Below are 23,591 nucleotides of genomic sequence, written 5' to 3' on the forward strand. Positions count from 1 at the left end.
TACCTGACACATACTTTCCCTATTGTCTGCGGATATTACGGGGCAAAAGACATTGGGGAGGATCTGCTCCTCGGGAACTAGGTGCCTGAGGACACCGGTGATACTGGCCCCGGTGTCCCGCAGGGCCTCTACCTGGTGGCCATTGATCTTGACGAGCTGCCCATATTTCTGTGTGTTGGACGGTAGGAGGCTACCAGGGATCATTTCCCTATCTCCCAGGGATACTAGGGCCATAGCGGCGGGTTCCCACTCCTCGGCTTCCTCAACCTCCTCCCCCAGGGCTACGTTTGCTATCTGTCTCGCAGGGGTGACTTGGGTGGCCATGGGGCACACTGGGTCATTGGCGTAGTGCCCGGGTTTCTGGCAACGAAAACATGTGACGGTCACCCGGTGTCCTCGTCTCCCAGGGGGCCCTGTTACTGGTGGGGGGGGCGCCGGGAAAGGTGGAGGTGGTGTCTTCGGGGGGCTAGGCTGGGACTCTCTCGGCCCTCCCTGGTTCCCTCCCCCTCTCTGGCGGGGTGGTCCCTGACTGGTTCGGGGGTACTCTCCTACCATGCCCCGGGAGACCCGGGTGTTGGTCCAGCGGTCGGCCTCCACAGCCAGCTTCCGGGGATCTGTGAGCTTGCTATCCAGCAGATGTTGACGTAGCTCTACGAAGCAGTTCGCAGCCAGATGTTCCCATAACATGAGATCAGTGAGTTCGGCAAGGGTGGTGACCTTGCTGCCCTTGACCCACCCATCGAAGGCCCGACTAAAAAAGTTTACATACTCCACCCAGGTGGTGCCCGGGATCTTCCTGCAGTCCCGGAACCGTTGGCGGTACATTTCTGGGGTGAGGCCGTATCTTGTGAGGAGAGCCTCTTTCATGTGGCTGTAGGAGGTCTGCAGGGAGAGGGGTAGGTCGAGCAGGGTGTCCCTTCCTTCGCTCAGAAACCGCCCCCACAACCCCGCCCCCCAGTCCTTCTGTGGAATCCGATGGGAGGTCATGGCGACCTCGTAGGCCCGAAACCATTGCTGAATGTCATCGTTTTTATAATATTCTTTGACCACATCCTTGGGGATGTGGACCTTCTGTTCCGCTGGGGGGGCCGTCTCTCGGTTCCCCGAGGGCCTCCCGTCCTCATTTCGGGCCTTGAGCTTGAGTTCTTTTAAGCTGCGTTCGTGCTCTAGTTGGAGCTTTCTTCCTTCGTGCTCCCGTTGGAGCTTCTTTTCTTCCAGTTCGCCTTGTACGCGCATTTGCTCTACCGCTAGCTTTTTCTCCGCTAACTTCAATTCGCCCTCGATTTTGAGTTTGGCTAACTCGAGTTCATGACTGCGGCTTCTCTCTCTGTCCGCGAGTTCTTCCGGGGATAGGCCCCCGTCTGGTACAATGCCTCGCACCTGATTGTCGCTGCTTTCACTTGGAGGGGGTTCGGCTTCGTCGGGGCGCTCCCCCGTGCCTTCCGGGCGGGATGCCCCGGTCTCCACCCAAGTTTTCAGTGCTTTCTGCAAGTCTTCCTTAGTGTTGAGGCCAGTGGTAGCGATTTTAAGTTCTTTGCAAAATTGTTTTAGCTCTTTGTGTGTGTATTCTTCCAGATGCTCCACCTGGAACACTCTGTTGGCGTTGGTTTCTGCGGAGCTCATGGTGCTTCCTTCTGCCATCTTTGTTGGTCGTGCGTCCGTTGTTCACTGTACGATCTCTAGGTGATGGGCCCGAATCCCGTCGCTTGCCACCAATGTTAGACGGCGACCTCAGATGAGCCCGGAAGGGGTCCTGACTTCCCTGAGTCCCACCCGTGTAGTATTGTAGCCGGGCACTGGCGAGAGATTCCCCAGGGGGAGGAATCTCGCAACTAGGATCGTACTTCTGGCACCACACGACACAGAGAGACCACACTGGGTATTCTCAGAAACAAGCTTTATCAAATAGGTATCACTGCAAATATGTACACGGCGAGCACGGGCTCAAGAGTCTCGGAAAGGTCGGGGGTAGCGGGACTGTCTCTGGTAACGGTTCAAAGCAGGGACGTATCCGGCGCACAGCTCACAATCCTCGAGCTGGGGGATACGTGGTCGGAGTCGGGGTCCGGCGGGACCGTGAGAGTCTGGGGGAGCCGCGAGTCACTCAGCGGGCGCAGGTACAGGTTCGGAGGTCTTACGATCTTCAAGGAGCCGCGAGTCACTCAGCAGGGCTCAGGTACAAGTTCGGAGGTCTTACGATCTTCAGGGAGCCGCGAGTCACTCAGCAGGGCTCAGGTACAAGTTCGGAGGTCTTACGATCTTCAGGGAGCCGCGAGTCACTCAGCAGGGCTCAGGTACGAGTTCGGAGGTCTTACGATCTTCAGGGAGCCGCAAGTCACTCAGCAGGGCTCAGGTGGGTTCAAGTTCCAGGAGCCGCGACCACGTCAGCAGGCTCTCGTTGTTCCAGCGTCGAATCTCCCGGACAGTCTCAGAGCACCCCTTGTTATAGGTCGACCCCGCTTTGATGTCCGGAGTCTGCGCAGGCAGGGGTCTTGTCACCTGGGGGCCGCTTGTCGGGGTTTCCTGCTATTGTCTTTTGATCCTTTCAGGGCCGGGTCGAGAGGAGTCCCAGACACCCAGCAGGCACGGAGCCAGCCCGCAGGGAGGCCGGAGGGCCGATCGAAACCCATCGTCCCAGGGGAGTTCAGAGGTGCGATAGAAACTGCTCCTCCCTCTCTCATCCCCTGGAAGCGTGATGTCCTCCAGCCGGAGTGGCGCCTCGAGGCCCGGGTCGCGCTGGAGCCGGGCGGCCATCTTGTTGCATGGAGTGGGCACGCGGGCCCGGGGTGGCCGAAAGGAGAGAGGCCATGGACGGGGATGTCCGGGGTTGGTGCAGGTGTCCTGGTGGGAAAGGTCGGCTGGGCCGCGTGCTTGGGCTGCAGGCACCAGGTTTCGGTGGTGCGGGGGCACGGAGGGCCATTCTACGAGGCCGGGTCCAACACCTGCATTTTATTATTATTATTTGTGAAGGAGACACAAGTAAATCACCACCAAATATGACCCTCTAAACGCAAGCAGTTAAGCTCTTTAGTTCAGCAGTTTTAAGAAGAAAATGAAAATAGATCACCCTCTAACTGGGCACCCAAGGTGCAGGGTAAATAAATAACCAGTTTTTAAACATGAAGCGCGCGTTAAACCAGCTTTGTCACTGAACAGAAAGGAACCATTTTAGACAGGTGTAAACAAGTGCTCTGTCTTTGTGCAATCACTCCAAGGGAAGGGAGCCTGTGGGTAAAGTGCGCTGACCCATTGCACCATAGGTCTCAACGGCCATACCTAAAAAGAGGGTGTGATCAAAGCAACCAGACTTTTAGTGGCCTATTAATGAAAAACTCATGGAGTGCAGCGCAGCAAGCCACCCTGCTGCGCTGCGTGACACGGACAGGACAGCGCATTCTTCTTTTTTCCCAGCACTGGTGCACAATGTGCCGCCTCGCACCAACACAGGCTCCCTTGCACCTTGGTGCAAGGGTGCCTGCGTTGTAAGCAGGATTGTGTGTTTTGCAGGAAGGGGAACCTTCCTCCACAAAGCAATCCCCTCAGCCCTCTTCCTCTTTCCATGTCTGCCACGGAATGCAGAACACATTGAAAGAGGAAAAATTAAGGAGAATTAAACATGTTTCTGCTCACTACGCCTCACCTGGGGAGTCGCATCAGTTTTGGCCCCTTCCCAGGTCTACCGCTTCTGGTAAATCCAAGAATGTGTCGGAATCCATGGGAGTTCCATGGAACCACACAACACTAACAAGGTCACTTGAGGGTATACAAGGCAACACAGACTCTGGCTTTTTGGGGGGCTTTTGCCTGAGTATGGGTCATCAAAAGATTTTTGAGAGGTTGTGATCCTCAACTTATCGAGGTGTGCTTCATCATTTTTCGACCTCTCACCCTGGGGTAGGAACTATGCCACCCCAGCGGACTCAAGCAGAGGAGGATAGTCTGCCCCTGGGAGTTCTTATCCATCTATCATCAGGACAAAGCACTTGGTCCTGCTTTTTGTCGGCCAGAAACAGGTGTTTGAAATATACCTAGAGGTGTACCCAAAATATTCATTTATGCAGTGAGTTCCTCTGGTATGTTTTTAACCACTAAAAGGATGTCGGTCAACTGGTGAATTGCAACAAATCACCTGACCTGATATATTTCCATTACCAACATGTTTCGATCACCGGTATAGCCTAAGAAGGTGAAGGGTCTTCTTCAGGGTAATCAAGGTATGGGACACACTCAGACCATGCAACATGGGTGAAAACTATGGGCCTTATTTATGAAAACTGTTGCATCGCTGCGTAAAAACAGCAATGCAAGAGTTTTCACTGTGTCCTCCTTGTGACGTGATGGATGCATCATATTTACGGTATGACGCATCATGTCGCAAGGAGTTACAGATACGTCAGTATTTCTGATGTATCTGTAGGCACAGTAATTATGCATTGCTGGACTTTGTCACAAACGTGACACAACTCCAGCGGTCGACCTCGAACCTGGGGAACTGGGTTCGAGTTTCGCCAATGACGCTGAACATCCTGTGATTCTGGGCAAATCACTTAATCTCCTCGTGCCTAACAAAAATGAATGTGTGTCCTCATGTAACGTAACTGGTGCTATGAAAAAAGCCTCTGATACACGATTTGGGTCAAGTTCACGCTATATAAAACTCTCTAAAAAAAAACAATTTGGCCTTTCACATGGGGCAAGCCCAACACTGTGAGGCAGGTGTAAGATTTTGACACAGTGACGTCCTAAAAGTGGCGCAGTGAAATCTGATAGATTTCACTGCACCACTTCTACAAGGTTAATGTAGCGCAGGGCTTTACAAAGTGACGCATCTGCTTAGATGCGTCTCTTTGTAAACACGACGAAGCATGGTGCCTTTTTTACACCACCCATGCGTCACAAAAAGTGACGCAACAGCGGTGCAACAGTGTCTCAAGGCCTCATAAATAAGGCCTTATAACCCTACCAGTCCCCTGCTAAATCAGCTACACCCTAGTCATAGTCAACTATGGGCTCCATGGCAAAGATATGGGGGTTTCCACCTCCATAGTCACACATTCATCAGGAGGAAGAGCTTGTGGATGTCACCTAATGAGCTCTCGTCCACAGCCGTAATGTGTTGCTTGGGTACACCCATGGAAGGCCTTCCCAGGACAGAGTAATGCAACGCAGCGATTTGCACTGCGTTGTATAACCCCAGATGCATCAAGCCACTCTGGGCCACGCAAGGTGGCCTTGCGTGGCTTGATAAATTGCATTTAGTAGTTGTGTCGCGCATGCACTCTGTTGCGTGAGGCAAGTGCGACACAACAACATGACAAATGTGGCCCTCAATGTTTTGTAGAGAGCAGATTCCTGATCCTTTGAAGTGATCTGTCTCTTGCTGAATTGGTGGAAAGTTGCTTTGATGGCCAACGCTCTTCACTCATTAATGTTGCAAAGGTACTTAGGGGGTGCTGGTCAAACTTGCCAAAGCTTATCAGCAGAAAAGGTCCAGTAGAAAGGAAAACATATGAAATTTGGTGCTTGAATTACCACGCCAAGGTATGCTAATTTCTAAGTTTGGAATAGGAGGTATTTTACACCCACTAAATATCTCACCCCAGGGTAACTGTTTTTCTGGTTGTGGTAATATCTCACTCTGAGACTCGAATGTGAAAATCCTTTTCAATGACAGTGAGTAGTTAGTCTTTGTTCGATGGAAAGTGACTGATCGGGGAGATGGTCTATGGAATGGATCGCTCTCTTTTGCTCGCAGAAGATCATAAGTGGGTAACTGGTACAGCAAGTTCAGGGATGAAAGAAAACTTTCTTTAGAAGGTTTCAGGGGCTCTAGGGATGGGGGTTCGGTTTGAGAATTGGTGGGGGAGAAAGTCGGCTGCCTTCTTTGAAAGGTTTAGATCTACTGGAGGAAGATGGTATAATCCATGTGTAGGGGGGCATCAATACTAGCATTTGTTGCACATTAAACTGTAGGGCTGTGATTAGATAAGTGGAGCTTACCCAGGTGTTTCTGGGGGGTAGTAAGGAGGAATAAGTAGAGAGAGAGGGGTGTGAGAAGAATTGAAGTGAACGCGGAGGACCTGCGGTGGTCGTAGAGTCCAGCGACCAAGGAGTGGCCAGTTTTGGAAACGGGAACTATAGGGAAAGCGAATCACTCAAAGTTTTGAGTATCCAGGGTGTATGGGCTGCGGGTCACTTAAAGGGTGGGATCCTATGATGGGGGGGGGGCATGGATCTCTTGAGGAGTAAAGTTCATAGGCTCAGGGGGACACCAATCAGTAAATGATGGAAATTTTAGGGGTACAGAGGACGTGGGACATTTAAAGTGTGCGGTTAATAAGCTGTGTAGGACACACACCACTGGAAGGGTGAAGTCCCTATGGTCTGTGGTGATCAAGCACTGAACGGGTGAAATCCCTTTGCTGCATTAGGCATCAGTCACTTCTAGGCGCTGTCCTTAACTTTGGTAGGACACCACTTAATCGAAGCGTGATGTTGTTAGATTGTTGGGGTACGAGACACCCTAGAGTGCAAAGTTTATCAACCCCTCCAACATTCCACCTCTACTTCTTCACCTTTCCACCTGCACTAGTCTGGGCACCTTTGACCCCCCCATGGAGCTGTGGGGGGAAGAACCTGGAAGGGATTCTAAGAGCTCCTGCAAGTGGAATTAAGAGACTTCTCTCCTGGCCCAGAATGTTTACTCAGAAGCGTACGAGTTGAGTCATATCTTTGCTACCGTGGTGGACACATTATTTGCTTCGGCTTATCAATGTATTCATTTTTCCTAAAGAGCCGCTGTCTTTGCTCCTCTCCGAATCCCAGGTGTTCTTTTTTCTGCATCTTAATTTATTAATTAAAATTAATGAATAAAAATAAATATTTGAAATGGTCCATGTGCCCTGGCTTCATCCTAATCTGGGGAAAGCAGGATGAGACGGGGCCCATGATGTGTATCGGGAGGGCCAGAAGGGCTCTGGGGTCACTATAGGGTGGTGAGTATGGATCGCTGATGACTCAAGTACCATGGCCTTCCACTGAGGGGGAGGACATGAGGACATCCCGTCATGCACATGAAGTGTTGGCCTTGGCAATGCATGCCATGGGTCCAAGGGTCAGAGGTGAGGGGACATTCACCACCATCCTATTGACCAATCACGGTGCTAAGGAAAGGACCAGTAATTTGGCCATACAGAGCCTATGATGGACCTCAAGGCTACAGCCAATGACCCTCAGGAATGAGAACCACCTATTGGCTGGACCTCCCACAACACTACTCCCCAGAGAGTGGTGACCGCAGACGCTAACCTTCTGTCTGATGTCGGAAGGTAAGTCTCACTGCTGTCTCTTCAGGGACCTCCCACAACACTACTCCCCAGAGAGTGGTGACCTCAGGCGCTTACCTTCTGTCTGATGTCGGAGGGTGAGTCTCACTGCTGCCAGCTGTCTCTTCAAGGATCTCCCACACTCAGTGAGTGACTGTGTCAGTTCTTACTGCTGCCAGCTCTCTCTTCAGGGACCTCCCACAACACTACTCCCCAGAGAGGGGTGAACTCAGACACTTACCTTCTGTCTGATGTCAGAGGGTGAGTCTCACTGCTGCCAGCTGTCTCCTCAGGGACCTCCCACACCCAGTGAGTGACTGTGTCAGGTCTCAATGTTGCCAACTGTCTCTTCAGGGACCTCCCACAACACTACTCCCCAGAGAGTGGTGACCTCAGACGCTTACCTTCTGTCTGATGTCAGAGGGTTAGTCTCACAGCTGTCTCTGCAGGGACCTTCCACAACACCACTCCCAGAGAGGGGTGACCTCAGACGCTTACCTTCTGTCTGATGATGGAAGTGAGTCTCACTGCTGCCAGCTGTCTCTTCAGGGATCTCCCAGTCTGAGTGAGTGTCAGTGAGAGGGAGATCTCTGTAGATATAGAACCTAAAATGCAAATTATAAGGAGGATCTGGGACAAAGATTTCATGACGTCACTCACCAGCAGCAGCTTCCTGCCCTGCAACTTATGATCAGATCAGATGAACAAGAAATATTACAGCCCTCACAAATGTTTTCAGGCAAACACAGGCTTCACATGGCTTACATCCTATATTTTATACTGTAACATTCAGCACCGTAAAGAATAAACCAACGTTACGCAATATCAAAAAATCCTAAATAAGGCTAAAAATTTTATTAGCATTGAGAGAGACACTCAGGACCTTATTATTTAATTGAACCTGGCATTAATTAACCACCCCACAAGCCATGTGCTGCTCACCCCTAAAAGAAGGGGCAAGACTCTATAGGTATATGTTAAATTTTTCACTATATAATCGTTCCAGTATTAAATTAAGTGTTATTGACAGAGGCAAGGACACTTCTAGGAAAACCTGTGCTCAACTCTCAAAGCTTAGGAGGGGGTTACAAAACAAAGAAACATTTCATTTACATTAAAAAAAAAAATTGAGGGGCAGATTTACAAGCCCCTTGCACCTCCTTGCGCCGCCATTGCGTTGCTTTTTTTGACGCAATGACGGCACAAACAATGCTGCCAATTTACAACGTGACGCATCTAGGGACATAACGTCACGTTGTAAAGTTCTGCTTCACATTATACCTGCGGCAGGTGGTTAGGGGTTCCCACGCAAAAAGCCATGGCGAACTAACGCAGTGAAATTTAGAACATTTCACTGCATCACTCTACGCTTTCACTGCGTCAAAATCCCTATGCCTGCTCAGACTAGACATAAGAAATGATGCCGGGCTTTTTGTATGGGACTCACCTATCTGTTGTGGCACATTGCTGGAGTTGCATCACTTACATGAGCAACTCCAGCAATGCGTCATTTTTGTGCCAACAGATGCACCAGTATTTTTTACGCATATGGTAAACCTTACGCCATGGAGCACTGTATTGTAAATCCATCCATCCATCCATACATGGTGGCGCAAGGACATTTGGGAGATGCATCAGTTCCTTGTAAATCTGCTCCGTCCTATTGTAAAAAAGCAGGACTAGATGGTGATGTTGCCCACAAACAACATGGCGGCATTTGGTAGCTGTGCAATGGCGTGAAGCGCCGGTTTGCTTGCACTACTCTAAAGCATGTTTTGTGCCCTAGTGTTTGCTGACTTTTGTGGATGACATGTTTTCGCAAGATCACCATTATTTCTTTTATGGAGGGCCCCATGGAAAAGGACAATCCGGAGACACTCCACTGTGGGAAGTGGGGTCTGCTCAGCTAGCGGGCCTGCCTCGGTGATGGACTGTACCAGAACTCCTCTGTCGAGCGGCCTCCTCGCCAGTGGGCGGTCTCTGGAAGACGGTCAGGGCCGGCTAGGGTTTCCTTCTCATGCGGACAGAGCGATCTCGCCCTCAGGGTAAAATTCATGTCCGAAGATCCTCATGAGGGAAGCGTGGGGGAGCGTCTGGTCACAGCGGTCCCACCCTAAGGCATCTTCAGTACTTATGGGGGGAATGTCACTCCCAGGTAACCATTATTAAATGGCTTGTGTGCATGAAAAATATTCTTCGTCTAACATTTCAGGTTTGACTGGAGAAGCACCTTTAGCACCACTTTCAAGTGCCCAGGACTAGTTGGGCACCACTTGTGGGCAAAGTCGAAAGTTAAGGCCGAGCGCTATGCATACATGTAGTGCACTTAACCAGGGACTTACAAGTAAACTAAATATGCCAATTAGGTGGAAGCCAATTCTGCCATGTTAAAGGGAGAGAGCACACATAGTGGTAAAGTGCGCTGAGTCCTAAAGCCAGCAGAAACGAAGACAGCACACTGGAGAGTTGAAGGCACACAGTTAGGGGAGAACCAAGCAAGGATGACAGGTCTAACCCTTATTACATGTAATAGGTTAAGCCAATGTTATCCTGTCGGAGAGGTAAGCCTCATAGTAGTGAAAAACAAATTTGTGAGTTTTTGACTACCAGGACATGTGAAGGTTTCAATGTACCCCACGTATATGTATTAAAAAGGGAGTTTAGACCTAGCAAAAAGGTTATTTTGTTGAGTCAAATTGATATTTTAAACCTGCAAGCATGTTGTAATGGCAAGCCTGAGACATGTTTTAAAGGGCTACTTAGGAGGGTGGCACAATAAGTGCTGCACGCCCAGCAATAGCATTTAAGTTACCCACCCTGGGTGTATGGTATTAAATGACTCAATAATATGCAAGAGTAAGGGAAGGACGTACAAATTGAAGGAAAGTGGGGTAAAATTGAGCCCTGATTGACTATACATCTTATCCATGTGCGCCATCGGTACTTATGGCTCAAAAGATTCTTTCAGCCAAGTCTTGGACCTGGAGATGCCTAGATACATTATTAGATTTGATGATCTGTTTGTGAAAGGTTGCTGACAGGTTTAACAAGGCCTGGCTCCTCTCATGGTCTTCCTCTTATAGCCGTTCTCAAGAGGGCTTCCTTCGTCCTCGCAGGAGGGGAGCAAAGATCTTTTAACAATATAGAGTGACTGGGTGAGGGCTGGGAGCTCCTCCATTCCCTTTGTCTTATGATGGACGATTAACCAATGTCTTTTTCCAGCACCTGCCATCGAATGCAGTGAATGACATCTTCTAGGGGTGTCAAGGTGCTCCCCAAGAATGTGTCAACCGTTTGAAGGTGGAACAAGACTCCGGTACAAATACTGTGGGTAGGAGGGGTTATCACAACTGATACTATGGGGAGGGGGGGTTATCACAACTAATACTATGGGGCGGAGAGGTTATCACAACTAATACAAAGGGGAGGTGGGGTTATCACAACTAATACAAAGGGGAGGTGGGGTTATCACAACTAATACTATGGGGAGGAGGGGTTATCACAACTAATACTATGGGGAGGCGGGGTTATCACAACTAATACTATGGGGAGGAGGGGTTATCACAACTAATACTATGGGGCGGAGGGGTTATCACAACTAATACAAAGGGGAGGTGGGGTTATCACAACTAATACAAAGGGGAGGTGGGGTTATCACAACTAATACTATGGGGAGGAGGGGTTATCACAACTAATACTATGGGGCGGAGGGGTTATCACAGCTAATACTATGGGCAGGAGGGATTATCACAACTAATACTATGGGGAGGTGGGGTTATCACAACTAATACAAAGGGGAGGTGGGGTTATCACAACTAATACTATGGGGCGGAGGGGTTATCACAACTAATACTATGGGGCGGAGGGGTTATCACAGCTAATACTATGGGGCGGAGGGGTTATCACAGCTAATACTATGGGGCGGAGGGGTTATCACAGCTAATACTATGGGCAGGAGGGATTATCACAACTAATACTATGGGGAGGTGGGGTTATCACAACTAATACAAAGGGGAGGTGGGGTTATCACAACTAATACTATGGGGCGGAGGGGTTATCACAACTAATACTATGGGGCGGAGGGGTTATCACAGCTAATACTATGGGCAGGAGGGATTATCACAACTAATACTATGGGGAGGTGGGGTTATCACAACTAATACTATGGGGAGGTGGGGTTATCACAACTAATACTATGGGGCGGAGGGGTTATCACAACTAATACAAAGGGGAGGTGGGGTTATCACAACTAATACAAAGGGGAGGTGGGGTTATCACAACTAATACAAAGGGGAGGTGGGGTTATCACAACTAATACAAAGGGGAGGTGGGGTTATCACAACTAATACTATGGGGAGGAGGGGTTATCACAACTAATACAAAGGGGAGGTGGGGTTATCACAACTAATACTATGGGGAGGAGGGGTTATCACAACTAATACAAAGGGGAGGTGGGGTTATCACAACTAATACAAAGGGGAGGTGGGGTTATCACAACTAATACAAAGGGGAGGTGGGGTTATCACAACTAATACTATGGGGCGGAGAGGTTATCACAACTAATACTATAGGAGGAGGGCTTATCACAACTAATACTATGGGGAGGCGGGGTTATCACAACTAATACTATGGGGAGGCGGGGTTATCACAACTAATACTATGGGGAGGAGGGGTTATCACAACTAATACAAAGGGGAGGTGGGGTTATCACAACTAATACAAAGGGGAGGTGGGGTTATCACAACTAATACAAAGGGGAGGTGGGGTTATCACAACTAATACTATGGGGAGGAGGGGTTATCACAACTAATACTATGGGGCGGAGGGGTTATCACAGCTAATACTATGGGCAGGAGGGATTATCACAACTAATACTATGGGGAGGTGGGGTTATCACAACTAATACAAAGGGGAGGTGGGGTTATCACAACTAATACTATGGGGCGGAGGGGTTATCACAACTAATACAAAGGGGAGGTGGGGTTATCACAACTAATACAAAGGGGAGGTGGGGTTATCACAACTAATACAAAGGGGAGGTGGGGTTATCACAACTAATACAAAGGGGAGGTGGGGTTATCACAACTAATACTATGGGGAGGAGGGGTTATCACAACTAATACAAAGGGGAGGTGGGGTTATCACAACTAATACTATGGGGAGGAGGGGTTATCACAACTAATACAAAGGGGAGGTGGGGTTATCACAACTAATACAAAGGGGAGGTGGGGTTATCACAACTAATACAAAGGGGAGGTGGGGTTATCACAACTAATACTATGGGGAGGAGGGGTTATCACAACTAATACTATGGGGCGGAGGGGTTATCACAGCTAATACTATGGGCAGGAGGGATTATCACAACTAATACTATGGGGAGGTGGGGTTATCACAACTAATACAAAGGGGAGGTGGGGTTATCACAACTAATACTATGGGGCGGAGGGGTTATCACAACTAATACTATGGGGCGGAGGGGTTATCACAGCTAATACTATGGGGCGGAGGGGTTATCACAGCTAATACTATGGGGCGGAGGGGTTATCACAGCTAATACTATGGGCAGGAGGGATTATCACAACTAATACTATGGGGAGGTGGGGTTATCACAACTAATACAAAGGGGAGGTGGGGTTATCACAACTAATACTATGGGGCGGAGGGGTTATCACAACTAATACTATGGGGCGGAGGGGTTATCACAGCTAATACTATGGGCAGGAGGGATTATCACAACTAATACTATGGGGAGGTGGGGTTATCACAACTAATACTATGGGGCGGAGAGGTTATCACAACTAATACTATAGGAGGAGGGGTTATCACAACTAAAGCTTTGGGGAGGCGGGGTTATCACAACTAATACAAAGGGGAGGTGGGGTTATCACAACTAATACTATGGGGAGGCGGGGTTATCACAACTAATACTATGGGGAGGAGGGGTTATCACAACTAATACTATGGGGCGGAGGGGTTATCACAACTAATACTATGGGGCGGAGGGGTTATCACAGCTAATACTATGGGGAGGAGGGGTTATCACAACTAATACTATGGGGCGGAGGGGTTATCACAACTAATACTATGGGGCGGAGGGGTTATCACAACTAATACTATGGGGCGGAGGGGTTATCAAAACTAAGACTATGGGGCGGAGGGGTTATCACAGCTAATACTATGGGCAGGAGCGATTATCACAACTAATACTAAGGGATGGAGAGGTTATCACAACTAATACTATGGACAGGAGGGATTATCACAACTAATACTATGGGGTGGAGGGGTTATCACAACTAATACTATGTGGCAGACGGGTTATGAACACACGGCACAGGGACTGCACGCCACCCAATGGTGATTGTTATATCACGATGTGTCAGCATTATACCCCATGGTACTTGGCCAGCCAATGAGAGCACACTTTCTCTTTCCATTTTTAGAACTGAACATTTTTTTTAATCTGTTAGGTATCAGTGCATTCTAATCCAAACAGGAAAGAGTATATTTTAAAATGTATTGATTTTAAGCAGTGCTCACGAAGTCAAGAGCCTTATACAAAATGTCCACATTCTGCTCACAACATTTTCAGTTTGACACCTTCAGGAGTGTAGGCAATGTTTGTTTCCTTACTCCTGCTACTATGACTGGTTATCACAGACCAATCGCTGTGGTTGAATTAACGATAAGGAGAAGCACATTGGCAAACATTTTGTAAATTCGGTTTTGCATCATTCTGTAAAGATGGCATTTATGCAAATGTCTTTCCCAGGAACTTCCTGTAACTACCTTTTCTTTTCCAACAGGTGTGCTCTGCCAGAGGTCAGTGTGTTCACTTTGACCGCTCCCAACTATCGAGGGTAGAGATCCCGAACACTTGCCCTTCAGTGCAGTCCACCCTCATGATGCTGATCATACGCAGCTGTGCCTAAGGGTCTCGAACCCGACCTGTAGAGCATCCTTCAAGTCCTACCTTGAAAAGCTAACAGGGGGACAACCTCTTTTTGAAAAAGAACCCTACCTAGGCTGAGTTTGTATTACTCTTTTCCAGCCACTCTCCTCCACCAGTCCAAACGTTGCTCAATATCCTACCCCACGGGGATATTTATCCATCTTTGTCTCCCACCAATATGTCAATGTGATCTAACATATTTGCTTGATTCCAGCTCCATCTGCTTAGTAAACATGACCTGGTACCCTCATCTGAATTTCCTATCAGTAGTCCAGGTGCCTGAACTCTCCCACAGTGATTGAGGACATGCAATCCTAGCAGAACTTACTCAGTCTTCCATTGCAGCTTTAAAAGTGACCATGCAATCTGCTGCATGACTGGCTTACTTATGCCTGTTAAGCCTCCTGGGGTATAGGCCATCAACCAGGACTCTCCTGCCATACCTGTCCTGGTCTTCCAATCTGACTCCAGGTGTAAACCATCTCCTTGGAGTCAGCCTCTAGGCCTCGGCGCCAGGAGGTTCATGGCCTTCCTCTTTTCCTTTACCCTTGAGGGTTCCAGGTCAGGCCTTGCTTGGTGGTGTTTGATGCGGGCTTGCGGAGGATATGGCTTATCCAGCTCTAGCGTCCTTTCAGGATTTCTTCATGAGCAGGTAGATGGAAAGTCTGCTCCCATAAGTCGTTGTTGCTGATGGTATTTGACCAGCAGATTTGGAGAATTGTCTTCAGACAGGTGTTGATGAAGGTCTGGACTTTGTTGGTGGTGGTCAATGTTGTTATACTAATTTCTGCTCCCTACAGATGGACTGATTTCACCTTGGTGTTAATAAGCCTGATCTTGGTTTGCAGCGTTAGGTTCTATAAGCGCCAGATTGTCTTTAGAAGAATGAAGGCAGCCCTTGCTTTGCCGATTCTTGCCTTGACGTCGGCATCTGTGCCGCCATGCTTGTCTATGACACTGCCCTGGTAGGCGTAGGCCTCAACCTCTTGCAGTGCATCGCCTGCATGCTGCTCCAATTAAGGAAAGAGTTGAAGTCCCTCCTCTTTAAAGACACTAAAGTACAGTGAGTTAATTGCTCACAACCCAGCTTTAATTCATATCACTCGTTGACTTTCATCACTTGAGAATGCACAGCTCTCTGCTGCCTTTTGGCTAGATTCATGCTATAGAAATACCATATAATTACATACATACACCTAATTTTGGAAACCCATGCACAAAAACATTAAAGCAAACATTCTCCTGCCTGGCCCGAGCTTAAGGAACTCCATCGTACAAGACTGAATGCTAGTGTCCTTGATTTCGAACAAGATCTATGATATCTCTTTCTCAAACGCTGACCCCAGGTTAGTTCTGTCTAGTGTATTATTTCCCTCTTATTCTGTGGTTTCCTTCAGAGTTATTTTGTCAATCGTTTTACACACATCCAAAATATGGCATTTAACATTTTGTCACTCAAATGTTCATGGTGAAAATGCTATAAGGACAAAAACATTTGAAGCCATAATGTAATTTGCACTTATATTGTCTGGTAAGTATTAAGGTTAGTATTAGATAAGTATTAGGGTCAAGGGTTTGTTTAGGGTGTTAGCTTTATTGTTAGATTCAAAGATGGGAGTAGGCTCAGGGCGAGGGTTAGGTCGGGGCTCAGATTAGGGCTGGGGCTGGTGTTGGATTCCAGGCTAATGTTAGGTTTAGGGTTATGTAAGGGCTCAGAGTAGGGCCATAGCCAGGGTAAGGTTCCGGGCTTAGGTTAGGGCTATTGCTAAAGTTAGGTGTAGGGTTAGAGTTAAACATGGGAGTAAGCTCAGGGCTAGGGTGAGGTCAGGGATTAAGTTATGGCTGTGGCTGGACTTGGACTCTAGGCTAATGTTAGGTTTAGGGTTAGGTCAGGGTTAGGTTAAGCGCTAATGTTACATTTAGGCTTTAAGTTAAGGTCAAGGATAAGAGTAAGTTCAGGGCTAGAGTTGCGTCCGGGTTTAGGTTAGGGCTGTACCAGTTAAGTTTAGGTTTATGGTTGGATTCAAAGATTGGAGTAGGCTCAGGGCCATAGGTAGGTTAGGACTATGGCCAGGGTTGGGTTCTTGAATAGTGTTAGGTGTAGGGCTAGGTTTAAAGACGGGAGTAGGTGCAGGGCTAGTGTTGAGTCAGGGCTTAGGTTTTGGCTAGGGTTTAGGCTTGGGCTAGGGCTGGGATTAGGCTTGGGCTAGAACGGGCATGGGCTTGGGTTAGGGCTGGGCTTAGGGTTGGGCTAGGACAGGCTTCTGTTTTAGCTAGGGACGGGCTTCAGCTTGGGCTGGGCTTATGCTTGGGCTAGGGACAAACTTAGGCTTGGGCTAGGGCTGAACTTAGGCTTGGTTTGGGCTTGGACGGGCTTAGGCTTGGAATAGGGAAGGGCTTCGGCTTGGGCAAGGGCTGGGCTTAGGCTTGGGCCAGGGACGGGCTTAGGCTTGGACTAGGGCTGGGCTTAGGCTTGGGCCAGGGCTGGGTTTAGGCTTGGACTGGGGACGGGCTTCGGCTTGGATTAGGGCTTGGCTTGGGCCAGGGCTGGGTTTAGGCTTGGGCTAGGACAGGCTTCGGTTTCGGCTAGGACGGGCTTCGGTTTTAGCTAGGGACGGGCTTAGGCTTGGACTAGTGCTAGGGTTGGGCTTAGAGTTTCTGAGCAGCTATAACTTTAGTATATTGTGTACCATGACCTTTTCTGCATTCTCATGGTAAGTATATACCAAATGTGCTTGATTTTATGGTGGAAATCATCGCATACGCTACAGGTAAGATATTTATGTGGTCGATATTTCACCTACAATGAAAAGGTACCATGGTGTTCTGGTACTGAATATATGGGCGTACAAATACAAAAAATTAATAACGTCAATATTTTCCTTTGGATAGAGGCAACATTTTTAATAGAGAAACATTGTTGCATCTCACTCCATCAGGGAAGCAGGTCATACTGAAAGAATGCGGTAAGTGAGTAGTTATAACCACTTAGTAGGAAAAGTACTACGCATACGGAACGATCAAGAAGTAAGTCCATTAGAAGGGATGTTCTTGGACCCTGGGTTCATCTTCAGGTCTGCAAGGACAAGTAGATCAGGACAGGGATCACAGCGTCACTTCACGTTTCCTTCCGTTACAGGATGATTGAGACGAGAGTGGATTAGTTGAGAAGAAGCGGAAGGTTGTGGTTCAGTCTGGTTCCACCAACCTATTGAAAGTGGTAAGGTTTCGGACGTGATCCGTAGTCCAATAACACAGTTCCAGTACCTCACAATCTGCTGACACCACAATCAACCATCGATCGAAAAGCCATTCAGCCTCCGTTTTAGAGTTTTAACCTTTAAAAAACAGCCTCATCATTATTTGGCGAGGAAACAGCAAAAGTTGAATAGCTTGCAACTAGATTTCCTTAGGGATAGTGGGTGCACGGCATTCCTTGTTGATATCAGCATGCTAAAATTATTAGGAGTCAGGGAGACCGTGTTCTATGCGAAAGGCAAACATGCGTTCAGCATCATCATGAGCATGAACGCCTCCCGGTCTCGGGCTCTATATCAACTTTCAGTGAAAAGAGTGATACAGGCTACTATCCCTGGCAGCCAGGATCGTCTTCTGGTCTGGTAGTATCTTGTTCACGATGATCTCAGGCGAAGAACCTCTCCTGACAGGTGGTCAAGTGGCAGTTCTTTAATACCGTATCTTGTCTGAGATGGAATTTGCAATGTCACCAGAGAAATGTTTGCTATAACCAAGAAGCATCAAGATGCTAGTTTGGGACGCATTCCTTTGAAGATATAAGGTTATACTACAACAATTCTAACTACACTATCTCGAGTACTGTTCCTTGTTTGACCTTGAAATGAAGATAACAAGGCACTTGCTCTATAGTGATGTTGCATCAGGTGTTTTGTTGATCTTTATATCTACATGACTTGACACTTTCATGGTTCTTGGAATGATAAGGAAAGTTAACATCTGTGTCAAAGATTGAGATGTTGGCGATTTTGCAGAAATACAGCAAATGAAGTTGCGGTTACTAAAAAAGGAGTCAGGCCTAATGTCTGTACATAATAACTATATGATACTTCGTAACTATGTAACACTCTGTTACCATGAAACACTCTGATACCATGTAACACGCTGTAACACTGGAACCGCGCACCACGCTGTAACCATAAAATACTCCATAACCATGTATCACTCTGTAACCACGCAATACTCATTCTTCATTTCTTGTTCTAAGAGCCTTGAGCCACGTGACTGGTAGGAACTTCAACGCTGTTGCGTTCAAGAAACTAGCTTGTCTAATCTCTTTCATGCAAGATTAATCATTTTATTCCACTTGGTATAGCACAACGACACACACCCGAAGGTGTATCTTGGCATTTCTCCAACACAGACGCACACAGCAGACTGGAACATCCAAGTTTTCAGAAGTTTTTTAAACTTAGTAAAGTCTGGGTAGCTGGGAGGATGATAGGGAGTTGATTCCAGGCTGGAGGAGTGGTATTGGGAAAAGATCTGCCGCCGGATCTAAAACTGCGGATGCTGCGCACTGACAGTAGGGCTTTATTGCTGGATCTCAGAGATCTGGCGGGGCAATAGTGGCGTCATTTCTCTGTCAGGTAAATATGACCTCTGCTCATCAGACTTCTGGGTAAGGCAGCAGAGTTTGAAAACGATGTGCTTCCTGAGCGGAAGCCAGTACGGAGCTCTCAGTGTCGGCGCCAAGTGAGAACCTGCCTGGAGATTGCAAACCAGGCCGGCGGCGGTATTTTTCACCACGAAAGCTTGGACAATAGACTATCATTTGCAGTCACAAGCAGAGCATTGCCGTAATCCAGCCGGCTTATGACTAGGGCTTGGATCAGAGGTTTCCTCACAGAAGATGGTAACCAAGGAAATACTTTCCTCAGCAGCAGCATGGTGGCAAACAAGCTCTACTAATTGCAGAGATATGGTCTTCCATGGATAGGACCTGGTCTATTTCTATACCTAGTTTTTCACTGCTTGTCCAAGAGACAGAGCAGCACCGAGTTCAAAGGTCCACAAATCCACAGGCCGTCACAATCAGAGCAAGGGGGGCCTTGTAGATGTTAAATAATGTGGGGCTCAGCACTTATCCCTGAGGCATCCCATTGTCGATGGAAAAAGTAGGCAAGTTGTAGGGACCAAGCAGAATTGTCCATGTCCGGCTGACCAGGAAGTCGGCAAGTCATGATAAGGCTTTGCCACCAATACCTATCTCACAAAGCTTGTGAATCAGGATTGCATGCATCACGGTGTCAGTGCTGTATGTCTATGTGGGGATATTTGTAGAGCGCACTGTTACTCCAAAGAGTGTCCTGGCGCTAAGCTGAACGGTAGAAGCATGGGAGAAGGAAACTTAGGGGCAGGAGAAAATCCATGTTTTCAGTTTTTTCCGAAACAGGGGAGTGGATTCAATGCTTCTCAGATGAAAAGGCATTTTGTTCCAGTGGAAGGGCCCCAGGAAAGAGAAAGACTTACCTCCTAGCCTGGAATTTTTCAAACATAGGACATTGGCCAACAACAAATCGGCAGAATGAAGATTTCTTTGAGGAGAGTAGAAGGAAATCCTACATTTAAGGTAACCCGGTCCTTTCCCATAAAGGGCTTTCTGTGTGACGAGCAAAGTTTTAAAAATTATTCTTTTCCTGACAGGGAGCCAGTGCAGGCTCCTAAGAAGGTGTGACACACGCGAATTGCGAGGGAGCTCAAAGACGGTGCAGGCTGCAGCATTCTGGATAAGTTGAAGCCTGTCCAGTAAGAAGCCAGGCATGCCAAGATAGAGTCCGTTCCCATAATCCAGCCTGGATATAATCAGAGCTTGAATCACCTGTTGTCTGGCAGCTTTGGAAAGAAAGAACAGAAATTTCCATAGAAGACGCAACAGAGCAAGACAGGCGCCAACTACTGCATTAACCTGATCGTGAAATAGCAGCTGGTTGTCCAATTTAAACCCCAGATTTTTCACCACCAGGCTGTTTGCTGAGGGGGCAGGAGCGTCCGCTGGCCAGAAGACATGTAAAGGGATCTCCGCCGCTTTACCAAAGAAGAGTAGCTCTGTCTTACCAGCATTACATTTCAGCTGGCTAGAGGCCGAGCAACCAAAGACAGCTGCAAGGCAGGAATTGATTAGCATACCCGGACAAGGCTCGTCAGCCTTCAATGTAAACAACAACTGTGTATCGTCTGCATAGGACACGGTTTTGGCCCCCTGTGATTTGGCCACCTCGGCTAAAGGAGTGAAGCAGATGTTGAACAGGGTCGGGTTCAAAGCCGAACCCTGTGGGACCCCCACCTTCAGTAAGCACGAGGAAGCTGAGAAAGGGTTGCACCAGACCTCCTGCCTCCTCCCCTCTAGAAAAGATGCCAGCCATTTCCAAGCCAAACCCCTGATGCCAATCGTGTGAAGCCGGGTCAGGAGCATCTGATGAGACACCGTATTGAAGGCGGCCAACAGATCTAACAAAATCAGCAACGCTTTCTCGCCTGCCTCCTGACTCATCCAGATAGAGTCAACCACTTCTAAGAGAGCTGTTTCCGTACTGTGGTTGGGCGAAAGCCCGACTGGCTGGGGAGGAGTAGGCCATTCTTTTCCAGAAAGGACGATAGCTGCTGTTACACATGTTTTTCCAGCAGCTTCGAGAAGGACGGAAGCAGGGAGATCGGCCTGTAGTTAGACGGATCAGAGGGATTAGCCTGGGCCTTTTTTAGCAATGGGATACCTTTAGCCAGTTTCCATTTAGTGGGTACCGTAGCATCTAGGAGGGAGGTATTCAACAGCTGATTCATGTGAGAGTTAATCGCCTCCTCTCCTAATGCAAAAATGGAGGTGGGGCTGGATCCAATGGAGTGCCAGATATAAGGCATTATAGCGCCCTTAAAGAAAGAGATGGGGTAGAAAGAATTCAGGGGAGAAATTTCCCTAGAAGCGGGTCCAATGTCTTTAAGAATTTCTGGAGCACTGGATCCTTCTAAGGTCGGCCCTAATATGTCAAGATCCATCGTAGGTGGAGGAAGGCTGGCCTAGATGGACACTATTTTTTCTTGACAAAAAGAGGCAAGCATCTCACACCATTCCTTAGAGGGAGACTCGATATTGGAGCCTACTTCTGGCGTGGAAAAGGACCTCACGATTTTAAAAACCTCTTGCGAAAGATTTCCTGTCTTCAGGATTCTGGCTTCAAAGAAAGTCTTTTTTGCTATTTTAATTTCTTTATAATAGTTACCTAACTCTGCTTTATAGCCTGCCTTAGCTGATGGACAGTGATTTGTCCTCCATGGCCTTTCTTTGCGTTTACATGCCAGTTTCAATTTTTTGAAGGATGGGGAAAACCAGGGACTGGGCACTTTGGACCGAGACTATTTAGTGCTGCTTTCCGTAGTCAGAGAGTGACAGGCGGACTCAATCCAATCCTCAACCAGATCTACATCAGTGTTAATCTCACCAGTCGGAGAGTGACAGGCGGACTCAATCCAGTCCTCAACCAGATCTACATCAGTGTTAATCTCACCAGTCGGAGAGGGACTAGTCGCATCCATCTTATTAATCAAAAGGTCCAATTTAAGATTGCCAGGAGCACTGACTGTACGGGGGAGTTTACTCTCTTTGAGAGGAACATTACTACATTTTTGCCACCTGAACATAAAGAGAAAATGATCAGACCAAACTAAAGGCACAGGGGGGTCAACAGCAAGGGGCATAGAGGTGAATATTTGGTCCAACGTATGTCTGGCCAGATGAGTCAGGGCATAAATAGAAGGCATGAGGCCCGTGGTTGCGCTGCTCTCCATTAGAGTATGGCTATCAGTTAGCTGATCACAGTCCATGTGCAGATTAAAATCCCCTAACAAAACACATGTCCATACCTCAGGACCAAAGGCGATACTATTTCACACAGAGCCGAGACGAATCCAGCCGCTGTGCCCAGTGGTCTATAAATGAGGCCCCCGGATATTGATTGTGCAGAAGAAAATGTTAGGGTAAAACCCAATATTGAATTTGAATTTAAAAACATTTCTATAGCGCACTTTTACCAAGCGGTTTCTTGGCGCTGTTGGATTGCGAGAAGCAAGCAGGAGCAGAGGGGAATTTAAGCATTGTAAGCACGGGAAAAGAGAAAAGTTTTAAGACCCTTCCGGAACTCAATGTAGGAAGATGACATACGGAGTTCCGGGGGGAGGGAGTTCCAAAATGCAGGAGCAAGCACTGCGAATTTCGTACCGCCAGTCTTTTTCTTGCTGAAGCGGGGGATGGTTAACAAAGCCTGATGAGTAGACCTAAGCTCTCGTCCAGGTATGTAGGGGGTAATGGCAGAACAGATAAATTCCGGGGCAGTGCCTGTTTTGGCCTGGAAAGTAGTGCAGCCAAGCTTGAACAGAGCACGCTCTTTCACCGGCAGCCAGTGCAAGGCCTGCAGTAGGGGAGTAGCTCTATGGTATTTGGGCAGGCCGTGGATCAGGCGGGCAGCCTGATTCTGCACTAGCTGCAAACGGCGAGTGGCGTAGGCTGGAGCGCCATTATAGATGATGTTCCCATAATCGAGGCGCGAAAGCACCATGGCCATCACTATAATTTTTAGGGCAGGTAAAGAAAAAAAACGAGAAATCTTCCTAATGATTCGAAGGGAAAAAAAACAGGAGGAAACAACTAAATTGACCTGAGAGTGAACAGAAAGTGAGGGATCCAGGAGGATGCCAAGGGTCTTGACCTTAGGAACTGGGAGCGGGGGAACACCAAGTGAGGTTGGCCAATGGGAGGGGGACCAGGGACTGCAACCACCTCTGGTCAGGACTAATTCCGTCTTGTCCGGGTTGAGTTTGAGGTGGTTGCAGTTCATCCAATCCTGGATGAACAGCATGACGGATTGGACATTTGAAGCAGAGGAAGTGGAGTGGGAAAGGTCAAAAATTAGCTGGAGGTCATCGGCGTAATTGAACACCGTGACCTCGAGCTGCTGTAACATAAAAATGAGGGGGTAAATGTATAAATTAAACAAAAGAGGGGAGAGGGAGGAGCCTTGGGGAACTCCACATGCAACCTTACGAGAGGCAGCGGTGAAGCCAGCAAGGTGGACTGCCTGAGCCCTGTCACTCAGGAAGGACTTAAGCCAGGTGAGGGCCAGGCCCTCTATACCCGCCGCCTTGACACAGGTGAGAAGGATGGAATGATCCACCGTGTCAAATGCGGCGGATAGGTCTAAAAGAATGAGGGCCTGGGGGATGTTGGTATCAATGCCCTCACGTAGGCTGTCCATCACTGAGATCACTACCTTCTCCGTCGAGTGGAGGGG

General features: G+C 48.2%; 1 protein-coding gene across 3 annotated transcripts in view; it reads right to left on the minus strand.

The window, feature by feature from the left end:
- The window catches only part of LOC146863505 (uncharacterized), a 533,358-nt gene extending 525,451 nt beyond the window's left edge, over positions 1–7,907 (minus strand). For 2 of the 3 annotated variants that reach the window (XM_085642937.1, XM_085642934.1), the window contains exon 1: positions 7,824–7,907. The gene's annotated coding sequence lies outside the window, so the exon portion shown is untranslated. Of the gene's footprint in view, positions 1–7,403; positions 7,517–7,823 lie in introns of those variants that run through there. The other variant, XM_085642936.1, reaches the window with a different exon arrangement.
- Positions 7,908–23,591: the final 15,684 nt, after the last annotated feature.

This window comes from Triturus cristatus, chromosome 2_2 (genome assembly GCF_964204655.1).
Source record: "Triturus cristatus chromosome 2_2, aTriCri1.1, whole genome shotgun sequence".
Taxonomy (NCBI): Eukaryota; Metazoa; Chordata; class Amphibia; order Caudata; family Salamandridae; genus Triturus; species Triturus cristatus.